The sequence below is a fragment of the Canis lupus genome, chromosome 26 (assembly GCF_011100685.1).
Source record: "Canis lupus familiaris isolate Mischka breed German Shepherd chromosome 26, alternate assembly UU_Cfam_GSD_1.0, whole genome shotgun sequence".
Classification (NCBI taxonomy): Eukaryota; Metazoa; Chordata; class Mammalia; order Carnivora; family Canidae; genus Canis; species Canis lupus.
In genome coordinates, this window is record NC_049247.1 from 19,484,638 (window position 1) to 19,499,999 (window position 15,362).

At 54.7% G+C, this 15,362-nt stretch overlaps 1 protein-coding gene across 1 annotated transcript in view; it reads left to right on the plus strand.

Annotated features, from left to right (window-relative positions):
* Positions 1-1,988: 1,988 nt before the first annotated feature.
* Positions 1,989-15,362, plus strand: part of KIAA1671 (uncharacterized protein KIAA1671 homolog) — a 201,934-nt gene continuing 188,560 nt past the window's right edge. Inside the window, 1 exon segment of the mRNA XM_038575480.1 lies at positions 1,989-2,227. The gene's annotated coding sequence lies outside the window, so the exon portion shown is untranslated.

The window sequence follows — 15,362 nt, forward strand, 5'->3', positions numbered from 1 at the left end:
GGAGTACTAGGTGAAGTACTAGGCTGGCTGGGAGCTGAGAATTCGGTTAAACTGAACCCTCAGTCCACACATTGTGAGTAATCGAGATTTGCCCAGGAGACACAGGGAGTTCCCATAAGGTTAGAGAGGAGAGGTGGCAGGTGATAACACTGCCAACTGTTGGGTCATTCATGCATTTAACCCAATATTTATTGTGCTCAATATTTATTGAGTGCCTACTGTGCGCCGAGCCCTGCCCTAAGCACTGGGAGTCAGGAGTGAGCAAAAGAGACAGTCAGATGTCTCTGCTTCCAGGAGCTTTAGAGAAGGGAGCAGACAATAAACGATGATTCGCCTTTGCTCCTGGATCAGTACAGCTGTCATGGAAAAGCCATGCGGAAACGAGGGTATTGACAGATTTAAACTTTCAGTTCAACCGAAAGTTGAACTGCTCTGCCTCCTACCGCTGGGGGTGGTGGTCCTGTTTAGAGGCCAGGGAGTCGGGTCCTATAGATGACTGTTCACGACATCCAGAAGATAAAGGAGAATATCCTAAGGTGTAAGACGGCATGGAGTGTCTACCTCCCCCTTTCAAGTCAGTTAGGCAGCTTCAGGCTGCTACTCGGTCAAATGACGGGGGTGGTCGTTCTCATTTCAAAAGGACTCTCGGACAGGTGGAAAGAACAGGGCCACCCTCCCTTACACAGATGCCAACAAACCAAAAGGAGATAAGGCAAGAGAGCTTCCCACCAATTCTGCCGAAGCCACAGTGTGATGTTTTCTCTCTCTCTCTACCTTTTTTGAGGTCTGACTTACAATAAATGTGCATGATTTTAGGTCCTCCAGCTATCCATGCCCGGTGCATTTCCTTAGGAGGCCGTGTCGCCAGTGTAATTCAATCTACTCGTGCAATTATTTTTTAAATGTCTGTACGTTCCCCAAGAGCCTGGATCGTGCCAGCTGCTTAGCCACTGTGCGCCCAGCACCCAGCATACAGCGGGTGCTTAATAAAGACGTCTGGAATGAAACGAGTGAAAGGTAGCAACACAGGCATGTGTGGCTTCCTAGGGTTCTCTTAATACGCCTGGCCCCCCACCGCGACAGCAGGGTAGCAGCCGCGCCCCGCGGTAGGCACCCCCTCCCCCCCCCCCCCCCCCCCCCGCCTCCGTGGAGCGAGCAGCGGCCCGCCCCGCCCCCCGCCCGGGCTGCAGTGCCCCTGCCAGCCGCGAGGGGGCGACAGCGTCCCGCGAAGACCCGCGCCGGCCCCGGGTGCGGCGCCGCAGCCCGGAGGATTCAAGGGGCGCGTCTGCACCAGCGCCGCCCGACCCCCGCGGCCCCAGGCTCTCCCGGTCATCCCCGCCGAGGCCCGGCGCTCGTCCTGGGGACGCGGGCCGGGACCACGAGCACGCCCGAGTCCCGCAGCGCTTCCGAGGGGCGTCCCCGCCCCGCTCGCGGCCTCTGACCCGCCCGACCGGCCCCAGGCCGGGAGCCCGCGGCCCGCCCGCTCCGCCCCGGGGCCCTCCGCGCAGGCGCCGCCGGCCGCGGTTCCCATGGCGACGGGGGCGCGTCCCCGCCCGAGGCCCCGCCCCCAGCAGGCTAGGCTGCGCGGGGCCGCGGCGGCGCGGGCAGGTGCCGCGGGCGGCGGGCAGGTGGCGGCGCGGCGCGGGCCGGCGGCGGCGGCTGCGGGGTAGGTTGTGCGGCGGCCGCCGGCCGCGGGGGGGCTGTGTGCCGCGGGGGCCGGGCGCCGGAGGGGCTGGGGGCGGCGGTGGGCGATGGCCGCCAAGTTTCTGCTCGGCTGAGGCCCCGGGAGAAAAGTTGGCAAAGTTGGCCGGGGAAGAGGTGGGGACCCGGCGGGTCTCCCGGGCCCCTGTCTGCGTGGAGGGGGTCCCGATCCGGGAGCCAGGGCGTCTGTCTCCCGAGACTTGGGAGTGGATCCCGCGGGAAGATCCCGCGCTGGGCAGCCAATGGGTCCCGCGCCGCCAGGCTGAGGACTTGGGGAGTGGATCCCAGGAGTGGACCGGGCGCCGGCGGCCTGAGGTCCCATTCGACCTCCAGCCTGGGGGTGGCGGGGGTCGGCGGCTGCAGACCCGGAGCTCCTGGGCTCTCCCTCACCGCTACGCTTGTCCGAGCCTCGGCAGTGGATTCCGAGAGGAGATCTGGTGGCCGGGAGCTGGGGGATCGCCGGGGATCCGGTACCCAGCCCGGAGCGGCTAGGATCTGGGCGTCCGTGCAGCTTGGAGGCCCGGAGGTGGGCGCTGGGGAGCCGGGGTGCCCGGCGAGGCGGAGCCGCGGGCGAGAGGGTCCTGCGGGCAGCGGAGGCGGCGGAGCGAGCGGCGCGGGGGCGCGGGGCGCGGGGCGCGGGGCGCGGGGGCTCCGGGCGCGCCCTCCCCGCCGGGCCTGCGCCCCCCTCCGCGCGCCTTCCCGGGGCTGAGGCGCCCTGATGGGATTAAGGCTCGGTCCCCCTGCCCCCGGGCCGACTCGGGTGGCGCCCATCCCGGGGCCGCGCCGCCCCGGGCCACAGGCGGGGCCCTCGCGGGGAGTAGCCCGCCGACCCCCACCCGCGCCGCGGCCTCTCCACACCCTGCTGGCGCGCACCCGCCTCGGAGCCGGGGCCCGCGCCCTGCGCCCCGCGCCCCGCGCCCCGCGCCCCACGCCCCGCGCCCCGGAGCCCTGCTCACGCCCCGCAGCGGGCTGTGCGACCCCGCGCGCCGCCCTGGGTGGCCTGCGCTTCCTGCCGGCCGCGGCTGAACTTTCTCTAGCCGGGAGCAGCCATTACCTCCTGGAAGGGAAAGGGCTGCCTGTACCTGTTGCACAAAGCAAAGAGCTGTTTTCTTTGCAGCTTCTTTGTGACCTTGGGCGCAACGCTTAACCTGAGTCCAGTCTCCTCGCAAGGCAAAGTTGGGTGGGACTGGGGGCTCCGAGTTCTCCCGCTTCCGAGTGGCTGCAGGAGTAATGTGTGTGATAGGTACGGAGCGGGTGGGGGCTCGGTAAATGCTGGGGGGCCCTCATCCTGTGGCCCCTTCTTTGCCATCCCCTGCACTTCCCTTTCGGTATCCCCGGGGAAGCCCCTGAAAGGGGACTGGCTGCCTTTGTAAACTGCAGGATTAGAGAGATATTTAACTCGATCTTTCCTCCCGAGGGGTTTATTGCCCCTCCGATCCTCCTTGCAGAGAGAAGCTCTGGGGTTTGGCTAATCAGTAACCAGGGCATTTGGACAAGCTTTCTCCCTTGGCTCTGCTTTCCTTTTCCTAATCCACGGAGGCTCCTGGACAAACATGCATTCTCCTCTAGATGCTGGCATCCCATCCCTGGGACAGTTCCCAAGGGAGTTGTGCAGCAGACACCAGCCCCGGTCTCGGTCTCGGGGATGCTAGGGAGAATCCTTTTTAAAGGATTTGTATGCCTGACAAGGGTGCACTTCCCTGAGAGAAGTGCAGGGGTCCTCACCGTGTCTGGGCACAGGTTCCAGCTGGGCTCAGGAGCAGGTTCATTCAACCGCTGTGTGTATTGAGCACCTACTATGCGGCAGACCCATGCAGGATCTGTCCTCCTGGCGTTACATGCTAGTGCTCCACTGAGTCAGCTGTGCCTGATTCTTGATGTTGGGGTTGCAACCCTCACCCCAGATTCTGAGGGTGGAGGACGCCCCACCCCCACGTGGAGGGTGGGGGGTGGGGGTGAGGGTGGGGGGGCTCTTATTCAAGGCTGACCTTGACAGGAGGATGGAACAGCCCTATTGTCTGGCACTGGGCATATCTTCCCTCATGGCATCTCCAGAATACATTTCTGACCAATTCAGAAAAAGAACCCCTGAGGAATATTTTAAATGTGCTTCATTCATTCATTGTTACATGCATGCGTGCCATGTGATAAGTATTTCAAGACGTTGTGTCAAAGGGGAGGCTAGCAGTCACAACACCGAGGGGTAAAGCCTTGTGAAAGGAGGCAGTTGTTAGAGGGGAGAGCTCTGATAATGGACAGAGGGGGTGATGCCTCCCTTCTGGCAAGGGGTTAGGGTTGGGGGGTCAGGGGCTTTAGTTTCCTGGAGAACTTGCCATGGTGCTATGGGCCAGAAAAAGGGAACAGAACAGCCTGAACACAGGAGGGAGCATGGGGTGTTGGCAGGAGATGCTGACCGGGGCCAGGTCAACCATTCTCAGGGGTTTGGACTTTATTCCAGGGCTGTGGATACTGTGGAAGTTTCTCTGTGGGAGGGGGATGGGGTCAGATGTATGTCTTGGGAAGCTTGCCTTGTTCTTATGAGGAGGCTCAGAGGCCAGTGAGGAGCTGCTAGAAAAATCCAGATGAGAGGCAGTGGTTGTCTGAACTTGCTTAGGGACGTTGGTCAGTATGATATATAGAGAGCCACGCCGTTGAAGACCCCTTCCTGGAAGCAGAGCAGTCTCTCCCCGAGGAGGAAACCCCATGAAGGAGTGGCCTGAAGGTCGTACCAGTATTCCATCCGATTTGGCAACCCTTTCTGAGCGCTCCTGGTCTACCTGCCCAGGGATGGTCATAAACATCCACGTCCTTGGGACTTTACACTTGCACTTGCCACCTTCCCATGTTGGGGAGCGGGGCTCCTTATTCCCATTTCACAGATGCAGGACTTGGTAATGTGGCAAGGTCTTTGCCAGTCACTGTGGTAGAGCAGGGATTTGAATTTGCTTCCAACTTAACAGCTTGGGGGTGTTTGGAGTCTCTGAGGTGGATTAGAGAAGCCTCGGGGTGGTGAGGCTGAGTCAGTGTGCAGCAGGGTAAACCCGAGGAGGCCTTCCAGGAGGGGACAGGGATAGAAAGGAGGGAGCCAGGGTGGGGGTGGGGGGTTACTGGGGGCATACCCAGGCCCCGCCTTTCCTGGCTGTGGTCTTGGGCATTATACTTGTTTTGAGACTCAATTTTCTCATCTGTAAAATGGGCTCAGGATAGGATGGATCCTCCCCTCGCTCCGAGGACTGTTACGTGAGTTCGGTGAAGCGTACATGGAAGTGCCAGGCGCAGGGTCTGCACTGGCCTGCGCTCACTAAGTCATGGGTATGATAATTATCATTTTGGCTTGTGATCAGGATGTGTTTCAAGCAAGGAGCACCTCTCCCAACCCAGCATGTGTGGGGGTGGGGAGGGGGAGCCGGGCATCCGCAGGTGACACTTGAGCTGAGTCTTGAAGGATGAGTAGGAGGCAAGGGGAGGACATTTCAGGCAGAATGAGCAGCACAGGCAAAGGCATGGCTTAACTGGAGAATTGCATGCTAATTAGTATGCCCAGAACACAGAGTGTGTTGAATGAATGAAAGACCTTTGGGAATAAAATTTTCTCTTTACACCCCCTGGCACTCCCTAAATACCTGAGCAGGAAGGCTTTGCCAGGTTTGGGATATAAAAGAGGACAGGAAGGGGATGCCAGGGTGGCTCAGGTCATGATCCAGGGTCCTGGTGATCTCAAGCCCCAGCTTGGGCTCCCGGTTCAGTAGGGAGTCTGCTTCTCCCTCTGCCTCTGCCTCTCCATTCGTGCTCTTGCTTGGTCTCTCTCTCAAATGAGAAAATTAAAAAAAAAAAAAGCAGGAACATCTCTGTCTAGGAGTTCAGTATCCCTTACCCCTCCTTACCCCACTCACCTCTCCAGGTAGGACTGACCCCAGACAAGCCGCTTCCCACTTAAAACCTCAGTTTCTTCCTCTGTAAAATGGGACAGTTGGAGAGAATGTAAGTGAAGCACAGAACACACCAGAATACCAACTGTTCACTAAACCCCTCGTATGTGCCAGGCTCTGGGCTGAACTCTTTGTTCTTTTTTTAAAATTTTTCACAACAAACCTGGGCGATGCCTGTTTTGGGGACACTTGGTTTTGTGGTTTATGAAGCTGAGGGTCCGAGAGTTCTCTCCACTTGCACTTTTCAAACTCCTGTCATTTAAAAGGATGCCAACACACTACGGCAGTTGAGGGACACACACACACACACACACACACACACACACACACACATACACATTTTTTCCCCTTGGATCCGATGAATATTTTATTGAGAATCGTATGTGGGCAATTCAAAAGGGCCTCTGCCCTCAGGAATCTGGTCAATCAGATGGGAGGACAAGTGGTGGGGAGGCTACGTTAGGCTGGTATGCAAATGAGCATGTGCTGGACTTCTGCTTCATACTGCTGCTCTGTTAATTGCTCAGTTAGATGACCTTTGAAATATTCTGTAGCCTTGTCTCTATTAAGAGTATAAATATGTCCCCAAAGTGTGATCATGGAGTATTTACATCACTGAGTCAGAAGCGATACACATATGTATGCTATAGATAAATAGATAGATAAATTTTTCTTTTGTATTGTGAAAGTAATATGGAACACACCAAATACTTCAAAGATGGCAAAATGATAGTATTTTAAGTGACAAGTGAGTCTCTCGTGCCAGCCCTTGCCACACTCTGCTAATGATCTAAGTTATCTTTATGCTCACGCTGGAGCCACATGGAAGAAATTGAATCTTGGGTTTGCCACTTATCAGCTGTGTGACTCTGGGCAGGTGATTCAACCTCTCTGAGCCCCAGTTTCTTCGATTGTGACCAGGGGCAAATTGTGGGTCTTCTGAGGATTGCTGTGCGGAGCGAAGGAGGAGGACCTGGCCTGTGGCCCGTGCTCAGTATTCGTTGGCTGTTACCCTTCTTCTGCTTGTTACTTACTGTACTGGAGTTGTTACCCTTCCTCCAGCTCGAGACTTCATGCTCCAAAAAGGCAGAGAAACCCTGTCTTCGCTTGTTTGCTCTGCAAACACTTGCGGAATAAGCACATGAATCCTATGTGTAGACATAATCTTTGAACAACAGCGATTATAAGACAAAGAATTTCACACATAAGTTAAAAATAGATTTGGGTACTTTCCCATTCCAGCATGTGTTGACTGACCCCTATTCTTTAAAAAGCTGAATAATAGGGATCCCTGGGTGGCGCAGCGGTTTGGCGCCTGCCTTTGGCCCAGGGCGCGATCCTGGAGACCCCGGATCGAATCCCACGTCGGGCTCCCGGTGCATGGAGCCTGCTTCTCCCTCTGCCTGTGTCTCTGCCTCTCTCTCTCTCTCTCTCTTTCTCTCTCTGACTATCATAAATAAATAAAAAATTAAAAAAAAAAAAGCTGAATAATATACCCCAACGCCTGAAGGTGCTATTAGTTATTGAACAGATAGATCCCCTGTACATGGGTGTTGAGCAGTTTGGGTTTTACTGTGATGCACGCTGGTGTAATAGACATCTCTGTTCTGCGTGTTTGCACACTTCTTGCGTTCCGATTGGACGGTAGATTCCAGGAAGCTGAAGTGTTGGAGGAAAGGGTGTTTGGGATGTTGATCCAGCCTGCCCCGGTTCCCTCCTGAGCTGTTGTGCATTTCACATTCCTCCTGAGGCCTGGGAGAGAGAGCCTGTAGGTATATTTCAGAGGGAGGGAACAGTGGATGGCGCTGTCCTACTGGTGGCCATGGGAGTAGCGTCTGGTGCGATCTAGGGAGAGTGATAGTTCCTGCAGGCAGCACACTTTGCAGCCCTTGGGTTTGAATCCAGCCTGTTGGGGGACTGTATCCTGGAAGATATTTGCCCATTGAACACACAAGTCCATCTACTTCCCTCTAGAAATAGGTGGCTTTGTATTAGTCAGGTTTTCCTATGATAATACTGTGTAACAAGCATCTCCCAAGTCGCAGTTGTCTTTAACAGCAAACCATTTGTTTCATGCTCCCAGGCCAGCAGAGGACTCAGCTGAACTTGGCGGGGGTTTGGGAGGCTGGCTGGCCATGAGGCTTTGATACTGCTCCATGTATCTTCACCTGGATGCCCAGGCTGCCAGGCAGTGGCTTTTCTGTGGTGGACAGTAGACACTCATGAGCTCAGTGGGAGCCCACGGTGCCTCAGGAAGTCTCTACAAGGAACTCGTGCTGTGTTCCTTCTGCTCCCATTTGGTCAAAGCAAGATACACGGCCAAGCCCAACATCAGGCAGAAAGACCTAATGGAGGCTGAGTGGGAGGGAGTATATATTTTCTGTCACAGTCAGGTTTCTGATGGGGCAGGGGCAGGACAGAGTCTGGGTTGAGGGTCAGCCCGGAGGGGGTGCTGAGAATTGTGCCTCGTTTGTGAGGGACACACCAGCGCAGGGCTCTGCTTAAGGAGACCTGGTTAGAGTCGATAACCCAGAACAGGTGGTTCTTGTGTGCGAGCCTCAGTTTCCCCATCTGGAAAATGGGAACAGTGTGCCCTCTCTGGCAGAGCTGCTGTGAAGCTCAAACATGATATCGGATAAGGAGGTGTTTTGTGTCTGTGATATGAGGTGGGAAGGTGAGGGATCATTGTCTTAATTGATTTTTTTTTTTGAAGATTTTATTTATTTGACAGAGAGAGAGCGAGCACAAGCAGGGGGAGTGGCAGGCAGAGGGAGAGGGAGAAGCAGGCTCTCCATGGAGCAGAAGGCCCGACGTGGGGCTCTATCCCAGGACCTGGGATCATGACCCAAGACAAAGGCAGACGCCTAACTGACTGAGCCACCCAGGCACCCCTTGATTGGTTTTTTAAAAATTAATTAATTTATTGTAGGGGGAGAGAGAGACAGCATGGGAGGAGTGGAAGAGAGAGAGGGAGAGAATCTTAAGCAGGCTCCATGCTAAGTGTGGAGCCTGACATGGGGCTCGATCCCAAGACCCTGAGATCAGGACCTGAGCTGAAACCAAGTATTGGATGCTTAACTGACTGAGCCACCCAGGCGCCCCTTGATTGATTTTTGCTTTGGATTTGATTTATAGTCCCTCAGGCTGTGGTCCTGCAGCCAGTGGAGCCGGGGAGCACGGTGAGGCCAGGGAAAGGCTATTCAAATCCCCGCTCTGGGCACACGACCTCCCACCAGCCTCATTACGTCTTCGAGCCTCCGTTTTCCCATCTGTAAAGTGGACGTAGGGTCGGTGCTTGTGACTGTCAGCGAGAAGGGCTATGCAACACCTGGCGCGAGGTGGGTCAGCAGCCGCTGGTGCCCGTGCGCGTGGAGCTGCTGCGGTCCCGGCTGCCGTGGAATGTGGAGTTCTGCAGAATCGGGTATTCCCAGTACCTCTTGGGAATATTGTGGGGACTCTGTACTCAGACTGCCTGGGTTCAAAGCCCAGCGCCAGCACTCTCCAGCTGTGTGACTTTGGGCCAGGCAGTTAACCCCTTGTGCCTTAGTTTCCGCGTCTGTAAAATAGGAGTAATACTGGCATCTGCCACAGTAACTGGGCTCGTACATAGTGCGTGCTAATGAACGTGCGTACTTGCGTCAGCATTATCTTCATTGTTATCTTGTATTATTATGAGTCTGCAGAGGCGCAGGGAGGTTGCTTCTGGTCTTGGGAACCCCCAGGGCCTTGGGAAAGGGGTGAGGAGAGGGACATTTCTAGGATCTCTGCTTCTGAGCAGGTGTTCTGCCCCCTTCTGCTGCAGCTTGGGGGCTTTCTGTTAATGGGTTCCTGTTTATTTTATTTATTTTTTAAAATTTATTAATGGGAGGGCAGCCCCGGTGGCTCAGTGGTTTAGTGCCGCCTTCAGCCCAGGGCGTGATCCTAGAGACCTGGGATCGAGTCCCACATTGGGCTCCCTGCAGGAAGCCTGCTTCTCCCTCTGCCTGTGTCTCTGCCTCTCTCTCTCTCTCTCTCTCTCTCTCTCGTGAATAAATAAATAAAATCTTTTAAAAAATAAATAAATTTATTAATGGGAGACACGGGGGGTGGGGCAGAGAGGCAGAGACACAGGCAGGGGAGAAGCAGGCTCCATGCAGGGAGCCGGACGTGGGACTTGATCCCGGGTCTCGAGGATCACACCCTGGGCTGAAGGCGGCGCTAAACCGCTGAGCCACCCGGGCTGCCCTGGGTTCCTGTTTATATGGCATTCTCTTCCCAGGACAGACACTACCTGCTGGGGAGGAACCTAGTGCCTTTATAAATCACTCCTCACTCAGGACGCGTGGGTGGCTCAGTCGGTTAAGTATCTGGCTTCGGCTCAGGTCATGATCTCGGGGTTCTGGGATCGAGCTCTGCATCAGGCTCCCTGCTCAGTGGGTTACCTGCTTTTCCCTTCCTTCTGCCTGCTGTTCCCCCTGCTTGTGCTCTCTCTCTGTCAAACAAATAAATAAAATCCTGAAAACAACAACACACTGCACTATTGAACCTGGGGCCGCCCCAGCCAGGGAAGAGTCCCGGAAGCTCTGAATTTAAGGAATGTTCACACTGCCCGTGGTGGAGGCACTCAGCGGGCTTCAGGAAGCCGTGATTGTGAGTATTGGTGGAGGCCACCAAGCTAGGTGTGCAGGGTTAGAGGCCACTCACTCACTCCTTCTTTTGTTCATTTGATGAACACTGATGCTATGTGGATCATGTGCTCGGTCCTGTGCTGGCTGTGGGGGAAATGGGGTTCAGCTGGGTGTCAGGGTGGGTCTCTGAAGGATGCTGGGTGGGGTAAGTAGAGTTTCCGGGGTGCCCCATGCATGGATTCCTGTGTGACCCTGGGCAGGTCACTTCACCTCTCTGAGCATTTCCTCATCCGTAGGTGAGTCTCCAATGCTCTGAGATGTCCCTGGAGGTGAGAAAGGATAGCTTTTGGCCTGGTGGGACCTCATGGTTTCTGCCTGGGTCTCTGTGCCTTCAGAAGTTTGGAATTGGGGCCCCTGGATGGCTCAGTCGGTTAAGCGTCTGACTCTTGGTTTTAGCTCGGGTCGTGAGCTCGAGCCCCACGTCGGGCTGTGTGCTCAGTGTGGAGTCTGCTTGGGATTCTCTCCCTCTCCTGCTCTCTCCACCCCTCCCCCTGCATCTAAAAATAAATAAATAAAATCTTTAAATTAAAAAACGTTTGGGGTTGATGAGGAAGCTGCCTTTCTTCCACTTGGTGAGACTCAGCTTTTGAGGACACTGATGGTATTTATAGTAAAATAAAACCAATAAGAGAGTATTCGTGCTCTCCTGGGCACGGTGCTCATCTGTGTTTCTTTTGATTCTCGTGGCCCCATTTTACAGAAGAGAAAACCAAGGCTCAAGGAGGGAGTCGCACGCCCAGGGTCACCGCTGGGAAGGGTAAATGCAGGTCCATGCAGCCTGACAGCGGCCCCTGCGTTCTCCCCCGCCCCCGCCAGCTGCCTCCCTGGCGGTAAAGCAGGACAGCCCCAACATTTTGTCCTGTCTCCATCACGTGGTTGCTGCGTGACTTTGGGCAAGTAACTTGGCCTCTCTGAGCCTCAGTCCTCACCTGTGGAAAGAAAATGCTAAGATTTTCCCTGTGAGGTCCTTGTGGGACTGGGTGGGGTAACCATATAAAGCTGCCCGCACACAGGAGGCACTTGAAATATGGGAGCCCTTCCCCATAAAAAGATCACCTTAGGGTCTTTAAAACAAATGTCTGTAAGATATGCCAAGGCGGACACCTGGGTGGGCTCAGTGGTTGAATATCTGCCTTCGGGTCAGGTTGTGACCCCAGGGTCCTGGGATCGAGTCCCGCATTGGGCTCCCCACAGGGAGCCTGCTTCTCCCTCTGCCTCTGTCTCTGCCTCTCTCTGTATCTCTCATGAATAAATAAATAAAATTTTAAAAAAAGATACGCCAAGGAATTGCTTTATAAATCACAATATAAATCTCTCTTGCTTGATGTAGCAGCAGAAATAGTAACAGTGGCTATAATAAGTCACAGTTAGCTTGGATTGACTGCTTCGTATATGCTACTCCGATTCCAGTTCCTTGGACAGAAATGTGCATTTGTGCATTATTTTATCTCCTCCTTTACAGAATCCTTTCTTCAACCTATGAAGAATGGTGTTCGTGTCATTCCCATTTTACAGACGGGGAAGCTGAGTCTTTGAGAGCAGGCGGAGAGCCCTGAGCCCCTTGGTGTGTGAACGTCACCGCCGGTGTCCCGCTCGTTGGGGACCCGGCTGTATTTGCAAAGGCTCCGGGTCAGGCTACGGCTCCCAGCGCACTATTTATAGCTCTTTTCTTTTTGTTTGGTGTCCTCAGTGACGAAAGCCCTTTCTGGGACTGGCCTGTTCACCCGGGTGAGGGGGTGGTGGTGGTGAGGCACGGCTGGGAGAAGGAGACTCGGGTGTCGTGGGGTCTCCCAGTAGAAGGGGATGCCAGCGGGCCCGTTGGGGACACTGAGCTCACCGTGTGCCATCACGTCCGCTGCCCTGCCCGGGTGTGAGGCCTGGGCCTCGGTGGGCGCTGTGCCCGCGGAGCGCTGCCCTGTGCTCCGGGCTGGGCCGGGGCGGGACTGCTGGGGGATCTCCCAGGGCCCTTTGGCCTGGGAAGCTGCCAGGGATTGTTTCCTTCATGTTAGGCCCCAGCCCTGGAAACTCTTGTCTTTGTTTCTAGAACTGATTGCCTGCACGCCAGGGACTGTGCTTGGCCTGTGAGGGGGTCCTAGGTCATGGGAGGGAACCCAGTGTCGTGGAATGAGTCCTGGGCCAGAAGTCAGGACTCTGAGTTCTAGTGGCAGCTACTCTGCTGTGTCCTTGGGGAAGCCCCTTCCCCTCTCTGGGCCTCTTTCACCGGGGAAGAGGGTAGCTCCAGAGCCTCTTACTCAGCTTGAGGTAAAAGTAGCAGAGTCCGGATTTGAACTCAGGCCTGCCTCCTGCAAACCCAGACTCTCTATAATAATGCGTAAGGCAGCTGGATGCCTTCTCCCCATCATCCCCTGACCCTGTGGGAAATATCATTCCCCCCTCCCCGAGAATTTCCAGGGCAGCACTTCCTTTCTTCCTCTGGGATGGTTGATCATTTTCATCTTTGTTATTTATTAAGTGCCTACTGTGTACCAGGGCCTGCACTGGGCCCGGGTCTCAGGGCTGCCTGGGGCGTGGCCTCTGCCCTCTCAGGGGAGAGAGAGGAGGGGGACGAGAGTGGTGTGTTCAGGGCTGGGACGGGGAGTAGGGGCCCTGCGGGCACTGTTCTGGTTCCGCTTCTGCCAGTTTGTAGCCAAGCTGTTTCCCATGAGGCACTTGGGATTTGGATGCGAGGGGAAGTGTTGGCACCAAGCAGACCACCTTCTCCTTGGAGCGGCGACAGGTGCACAGTTACTGTCGGCACTAACTCTGGAAAGGAGGCGGTCATGCCTCCCAGTGTCGCCTTTATGCACATGGTCTTCATCACAGCCCACAGCACAGGAAAAGCTTCTGCTTTTCCTTCTTTCAGTTCATTAAAAATGGGGGTTTTGTTGGAAGGGCGGGGGGGACAGCAAAAAGCTTTGGAAGAATTTTTGGAATGCCCAGAATGCTGGCTGACTCAGCAGAACAAGTGTGAGCCATCTGCCCTGGCTTTGGGGTCAGATGGGCTTCTGTGGGGGCTCTCTGGGTGTCACCCACTTCCTGTCCTAAGGCCTGAGTCACCCCCGAATGGTGGCTGTCCCATGGACGGCAGCCGGAGCCTGAACACGCTGCCCAGGTTTGGAGCCGAGCAGCCCTGGCTGTTTTGTCACCCACCACGGGAGTGGCCTCCCTTCTTGGCCTCAGTGTCCACACCTGTGGAATGGGGATGCTGACGCCTGCCTCCCAGCTTGGCCACCGAGCTCTCAGCAAGTCGCCGTCTGTGCTGTCCTGTTGGGTGGGTGGCGCTGCCAGGTGAGGCCCCTTCTCTCTGGAGCACTATGGGGTTCCCGTACCTTTGTGCTACACTTGGTGGGTCCCTCTGCCTTATTCGGTTGTCCCCTGCACGCCTGGCATGTAGTGGCTTGAGATTACTGCTTGTTAGGTGACTCTTGTTTCATTTTCCAAATTAATAATTTTTATTCTCTTTTTGTCCTTATTATAATACATTTACATCATATACTTTTTTTATAAATTTTTTAAATTTTTATTTATTTATGATAGTCACAGAGAGAGAGAGAGAGAGAGGGGCAGAGACACAGGCAGAGGGAGAAGCAGGCTCCATGCACCGGGAGCCCGATGTGGGATTCGATCCCGGGTCTCTGGGATCGTGTCCTGGGCCAAAGGCAGGCGCCAAACCGCTGCGCCACCCAGGGATCCTTACATCATATACTTTTACATTATAATACAATACGTTTTTTTTTCTCCATTGGCGAGCATTTAGAAATAATAGATAACCCAAAAGGAGGAGATAAAACTCTTCTAATCCCACTTCTTTTTTTTTTTTTTTTTTTTTTTTAATCTTTCTAATCCCACTTCTAAAGATAACCAGTGGTGATATTTTGAAGGTTGACCTCTAGGCTTGTCGGTCACACTGTGTGCACATCCATGGGATTGAAAGATGTCAGCGCCATATCTTGGGTGTCAGGATGTTGGCTTTATTCTCAGGCAGCTTGGTTCTAATCCTGGCTCTGTGACCTAGCTGTGTGACCTTAGGCAGCTCACTTCCCCTCTCTGAGCCTCAGTTGCTCCTCTGTAATGTGAGGCTATGTGAGGATTCAGGGAGTTAATGTGTGTGAAAGGATTAGAGGTGCCTGGCACACAGCAAATGCATCATTTCTGTTAGCTGTTATTTTATCTGTATGTGTATTTTTTTTCTTGTTTTGAGCGGTGGGCCCTTTTCTAGGAATGTTGAATGTAAAAGTGGTGGATTTGGACATTAGGTTGGGGGGACCCCCAGACTACCTCCTCTGGGAGTGCCCAGTTGTGCTCAGTTTCCTGTCAGAGATGAGGGCTGCTCAGAATGGGGGTTGGGCCAGGTGCTTTGGCCCACACAAAGCGTTCTGGATGCTCTTAGAAGCCAGTCCTGATCTTTATCGCTCGGGGATGTTTCCTGTCCCCACTGAGGCCTGGGCGTTGTCCAAGTTAAAGCAGCTGGAGGATCCCAGGGGGCTGGAAGTGACCCCTGTAAGATGAGCTCAGCAGGAAACCTTCCTTCCTCCTGCTCTGGCTGCAGCTGTGGCTTCAGGATGGGCAGGGTCAGCTGGCTACCCCCTAAGAAGGTCTAGAAGCTAAGAAGTCACCTGGACACATGTGGGACCCAGAGGCCTGGAGAGAGGAAGCGGTAAATGGGGCTTGGTTTTCCGAGGTGAATTTCAGGTTGGTGATATCCACGGAGGGGGGGGAAGTGATGTCCCCCTTTGCTCCTTCTGTGACCATGGGTGAGTTAGATGACTGGATTTGCTCTCAGCTTCCTTGTCTGTAAAATGGGGGTGGTAGGAGGTCTCCCTTTATTAGATTGTTGTGCCACGACATATAAAGGCTCCTAGCACAGCCAGGCACACAGTCAGGGCCTTCTCCCCACCGATTATTGCCATTTCATACATTTATAACAAAAACGCTGACTGAGCAGACTGGGTGCTAAGTACTTGCTGTGATCATCACACTGAATCCTTGTAATAAACTGTAGTTGCAATTGCTAATAACTCTACTGTCCTGCCGTCTGATTCCGCATTGCTTGGGGGTACACTTA